Raw genomic sequence first — 6,000 nt, 5'->3', positions numbered from 1 at the left:
CATTTTCCAATTTGCACTCACTTTCATAAGAGTTTCATGTCGAGGCCTAGTAGTTCCAATAATATGGAAAGTGTTCTCTTTTTTTGGAGGTGGGGGGGCTTAGAATTCAGTACAGCTTGCTTTATCATCCTTATTGAGAACTTATCAATGTATCACTTAGTGTAGTTGACCATAACTTAGCAATTAAGTTTAAACCTCCTTAAATTATTGTAGACTCTGGAAAGGAGACCAATCAGCATGCATAATTAGTTCACTTCAGTCACTCAGTTCTGTCAGACTCTGTGACGCCATGGGCCACAGCATGCCAGGGCTCCCTATCCATCACCAACTGCCACAGTTTACTCCAACTCATGTCCATTGAGTTGGTGATGCCATCCAATCATTTCATCCTCTGTCATCCCCTTCTCTTCCTGCCCTCATTCTTTTCCAGGATCAAGGTCTTTTCCATTGAATAAGCTCTTTGCATCAGGTGCCCAAAGTATTGGAGTTTCAGCTTCAACATCAGTCCTTCCAATGAACACTAAGGACTGATTTCTTTTAGGGTGAACTGGTTGGATCTCCATGCAGTCCAAGGGACTGTCAAGAGTCTTTTCCAACACCACAGTTCAAAAACGTCAATTCTTCGGCTCTCAGCTTTCTTCACAGTCCAACTTTCACATCCATACATGACTCCTGGAAAAACCACAGCCTTGACTAGACAGACCATGGTTGGCAAAGTAATGTCCCTGCTTTTTAATATGCTGTCTAGATTGGTCAAAGTTTCCTTCTAAGAAGTAAACATCTTTTAATTTCATGGCTGCAGTCACCATCTGCAGTGATTTTGAAGCCCCCAAAAATAAAGTCTGTCACTGTGTCCACTGTTTCCTCATCTATTTGCAATGAAGTGATGGGACCAGATGCCATGATCTTAGTCTTCTGAATGTTGAGCTTGAAGCCAAATTTTTCCCTTTCCTCTTTCACTTTTCAAGAGGCTCTTTAGTTCTTCTGCACTTTCTGCCATAAGGGTGGTATCATCTGCATATCTGAGGTTATTGATATTTCTCCCACCAATCTTGATTCCAGCTTGTGCTTCATCTAGCCCAGAGTTTCTCATGATGTACTCTGCATATAAGTTAAATAAGCAGGGTGACAATATACAGCCTTGATGTACTCCTTTTCCTATTTAAACCAGTCTGCTGTTCCATGTCCAGTTCTAACTGTTGCTTCCTGACCTGTATACAGATTTCTCAAGAGGCAGGTCAGGTGTTCTGGTATTCCCATCTCTTTCAGAATTTTCCACAGTTTATTGTGATCCACACAGTCAAAGGCTTTGGCATAGTCAATAAAGCAGAAGTAGATGTTTTTCTGGAACTCTCTTGGTTTTTTGATGATCCAGCGAATGTTGGCAATTTGCTCTCTGGTTCCTCTGCCTTTTCTAAAACCAGCTGGAACATCTGGAAGTTCACAGTTCACGTATTGCTGAAGCCTGGCTTGGAAAATTTTGAGCATTACTTTACTAGCGGGTGAGATGAGTACAATTGTGTGGTAGTTTGAGCATTCTTTGGAATTGCCTTTCTTTGGGATTGGAATGAAAACTGACCTTTTCCAGTCCTGTGGCCACTGCTGAGTTTTCCAAATTTGCTGGCATATTGAGTGCAGCACTTTCACAACATCATCTTTCAGGATTTGAAACAACTCAACTGGAATTCCATCACCTCCACTAGCTTTGTTTGTAGTGATGCCTCCTAAGGCTCACTTGACTTCACATTCCAGGATGTCTGTCTCTAGGTGAGTGATCACACCATCATGATTATCTAGGTCATGAAGATCTTTCTTGTACAGTTCTTTTGTGTATTCTTGCCACCTCTTCTTAGTATCTTCTGCTTCTGTTAGGTCCATACCATTTCTGTCCTTCATTGAGCCCATCTTTCCATGAAATGTTCCCTTGGTATCTCTAATTTTCTTGAAGAGACCTTTAGTCTTTCCCATTCTATTGTTTTCCTCTATTTCTTTGCACTGATCACTGAGGAAGGCTTTCTTATCTCTCCTTGCTATTCTTTGGAAGTCTGCATTCAAATGGGTATATCTTTCTTTTTCTCCTTTGCCTTTCGCTTCTCTTCTTTTCATAGCTGTTTGTAAGGCCTCCTCAGACAGCCATTTTGCCTTTTTTTGCATTTCTTTTTCTTGGGGATGGTCTTGATCCCTGTCTCCTGTACAATGTCACAAACCTCCATCCACAGTTCATCAGGCTGTCTGTCTATCAGATCTAGCCCCTTAAATCTATTTCACACTTCCACTGTATAATCGTAAAGGATTTGAATTAGGTCATATCTGAATAGTCTAGTGGTTTTCCCAACTTTCCTCAATTTAAGTCTGAATTTGGCAATAAGGGTTCATGATCTGAGCCACCGTCAGCTCCCAGTCTTGATTTTACTGACTGTATAGAGCTTCTCCCTCTTTTTTTTGCAAAGAATATAATCAATCTGATTTCATTGTTGACCATCTGGTGATGTCCATGTGTAGAGTCTTCTCTTGTGTTGTTGGAAGAGGGTGTTTGCTATGACCAGTGCATTCTCTTGGCAAAACTCTATTATCATTTGTCCTGCTTCTTTCTGTACTCCAAGGCCAATTCCATCAGAGGCCACAGCACAGGGACGGTCCCCTGGCACCCAGGACTCTGGCCTCTCGGGGCTCTTGGGGCGACCCTCTTTGCGCTCGCACCCCCCAGTGCCAACACCCGGAGCCACAGCCAGCAGGGAAAATGCTCTCCCGCCACGTGCCTGCATCCCCACAGCCCTCACGTGCAACCCGCTGTGCCCAGCTTCCCCCTTTTAGGGACCGAGGGCACTACTCTGCCTGGGGACACCACAGGCCACAGAGGCCAGGGGATGACATCCACGTGAGGTGCTGGAGTGTTAGCTGTGTGGTACTTGAGTGGCCATGAGAAGATACCCCATGTCCACGGTTAGAGGAACCGCAGGAAGACAATAGACACTGGGGCAGCAGCTGCAGGGCACTGGAGAGGCTTTGAGGAGGGCTTCTCCATGCCCAAGGGCAAAGGAAAAGCCCCAGCAAGCTGGTAGGAGGGGCAAATTCATGTTTAGAATCAAACCCCATTCCTTTCAGAGACGTTCAGAGGGCTCAAACAAACCTTGTGCACACCGGGACTCAGGGACACCACAGAGACTGAGACAGAAATGTGTTTGAGCATGCATATTTAGGTAGACTCTATTTTTTTTTTTAATTTTACTTTATTTTTAAACTTTACATAATTGTATTAGTTTTGCCAAATATCAAAATGAATCTGCCACAGGTACACATGTGATCCCCATCCTGAACCCTCCTCCCTCCTCCCTCCCCATACCATCCCTCTGGGTTGTCCCAGTGCACCAGCCCCAAGCACGATACTGGATGCTTAGGTAGACTCTATTAAAACTCATAGCTGCTTTTCTATTCTTTTTATAATGGTAATAAAAATGCAAGTCAACGAATAATGATAGAATGGAGAATTTGTAGTATTTAGCAATTTCAACAGGTGTATACATTTTTAAGGGGCTTCCCTGGTGGCTCAGACACTAAAGTGTCTGCCTGCAATGCAGGGGACCTGGGTTCGATCCCTGGGTGGGGAAGATCCTCTGGAGAAGGAAATGACAATCCACTCCAGTACTCTTGCCTGAAAAACTCCATGAAGAGAGGAGCCTTGTAGGCTATAGTCCATGGAGTCACAAAGAGTTGGACACAACTGAGCAACTTCACTTCACTTCTACTTCTATACATTTTTATCCTCTTAGTTTATGAGAAATATGTTCCTGGTGTATAATTTCTTTAGGGCTTTAAAAATTATATATATATATATATAATTTTTAAAGCCCTAAAGACGACAGAGGATGAGATGGCTGGATAGCATCACTGACTCAATGGATGTGAGTCTCAGTGAACTCCGGGAGTTGGTGATGGACATGGAGGCCTGGCGTGCTGCGATTCATGGGGTTGCAAAGAGTCGGACATGACTGAGTGACTGATCTGATCTGATCTGATATATTATGTATATATGTATGTATGCATGTATCTATATATCTATACATATACATAAAACTATCTTCGGTATTTGTTTTTCTCTTTTAAGTAAGTTTGTATCTTTTTGTTTCTTTTTAGTAAAACATAATATAAAACAGAATGAGTTTAACTATTTTCCTCACAAATACAACAGCAAGGAAAGAAGATCCTTAAGGGATATTGGCAGAACCCTTTTATATTTTACATTTCTCTTTATTAATTCATTTAACATTTATCAAGTACCTCTGGACTTAAAGCACTATACCAAGCATACAGAAAACTTCAACAACTTTGGTTAAGTAGGCAGAGTTAGGCACAAAATATCACTGTAATAAAATGTAACATGCAAAATATGATAAACTGCCTGGCTCCTCTATTCATGGAATTGTCCAGGCAAGAGTACTGGAGTGGGTTGCTATTTCCTTCTCCGAGGGTTCTTCCTGACCCAAGGATTGAACCCTGGTCTCTTGCATTGCAGGCAGATTCTTTACCAACTGAGCCACTAGGGAAGCCCATTGAAATGCATAAGGAAGAGTAATTTACTATGTTATAGATAAGGCAGAAGGAGTTCACAGGAAAGCAGCACTGAGATGAGATATGAGGCATGGATAGGAGATAACCATGCATAGGTGAATGGACTGGGGTGTCCTGGCATGCAGAACTGAAGTTGAAAGACACTGCAGTCTGAGAGTGAGCCTTGTGTTTGAGTGATACCAGTGCGGATGGAAGTCCAAATTGTCAAAAAATCTTGCATGCTAGGCTGTATATATCCCTGTGAATTTTAACTTGCAAGACAAATTTACTCACGTTGGTGCTCTTATCCTCATTGGATTTTCTTCTCTTAAACCTATTAATTTTCAAGACCCTTCAATTGTTTATATACTACTTGAAAATCAATCTACTCGGATAGATAAAATAATTTCCTTCATTAAATCAACTCTGTCATACCTAATTTATGTTTTATTGCTTTCATATCAGAGGTCTTTGTTTTTATAATCTGTGTAATGCGTAATCTCATTATCCTAACCTGTTGTATAGATTGAAGAAAAATAGTCAGTGCATTGAACCTAATAGGCACTCAATAAGTATCTGTAAAGTGAAGTGATTTCCACTAAATCCAATATCATGGTCACTCAAGTGATTTTGGAAAGGAGCACACATTGAAATGCCTAAGCTGTGATACTCATGCTTAGACTCTACCCTCCCAGTCACTGACTGCATTTCTTAAAGCTTTCTTCTTTAAACCCAGATTTGCCTCTTTCAGCCATCATTTTCTCCATGAGTTCTTCATTTCTGTCTGCTTCATAGAGCAGATAAAATCAGCTGAGGCTCAGAGGTAAAGTCATTATGGTACTAATGAAGATTAATTTCACTTCTGCTGGCCCCTTTCTAAACCCGGGGAGAAGTTCCAGCAACGTATGCTCATAGTCATTTATTTTTGTAAAATCTTGCAAAAGTAAGATGATAATTACAATCAGTTGAGAATCCTTCTTCACACTCTGATTTGCCCTCTGTCACACATTCTCTAATTCCATGTGGTCTTCAAGAGGCTTCTGCTAGCCTTGAGGATTTATTCTATTTGAATTTTGTTTCACATATGTAGGTGGTTCAGTCTCTCCTAGTTTAAGTTGAATTATTGCTAAAGATGTAAGAATAAGAGCTACTTCCAGAAATACTCCGAGAAACCACTACTCCAACTCTCTTGCTGTCATGAAGACCAGGTTCAGGGTAGGAGATCATACAGAACCATGAACATGACCTTCAGGGCCCAGTACTAGATGGTCAAGGTTAATGAGTACTGACAGCGGTACAAAGTGTATTTAAGACCAATCATTTCACAAGAAAACTTGAAAAGCTTTGAAATCTTATCATATGAACAAAACCAAACCTAATGAAGTATTCTCTAATTTAACAGCAATGCCAAAATTTTCCATGTTACTAGAGATGATTGAGATTTTTAGTTCC

Source organism: Bubalus kerabau, chromosome 2 (assembly GCF_029407905.1).
Source record: "Bubalus kerabau isolate K-KA32 ecotype Philippines breed swamp buffalo chromosome 2, PCC_UOA_SB_1v2, whole genome shotgun sequence".
In the NCBI taxonomy this organism is placed as follows: domain Eukaryota; kingdom Metazoa; phylum Chordata; class Mammalia; order Artiodactyla; family Bovidae; genus Bubalus; species Bubalus kerabau.
Note: the sequence above shows the minus strand (reverse complement) of the source record.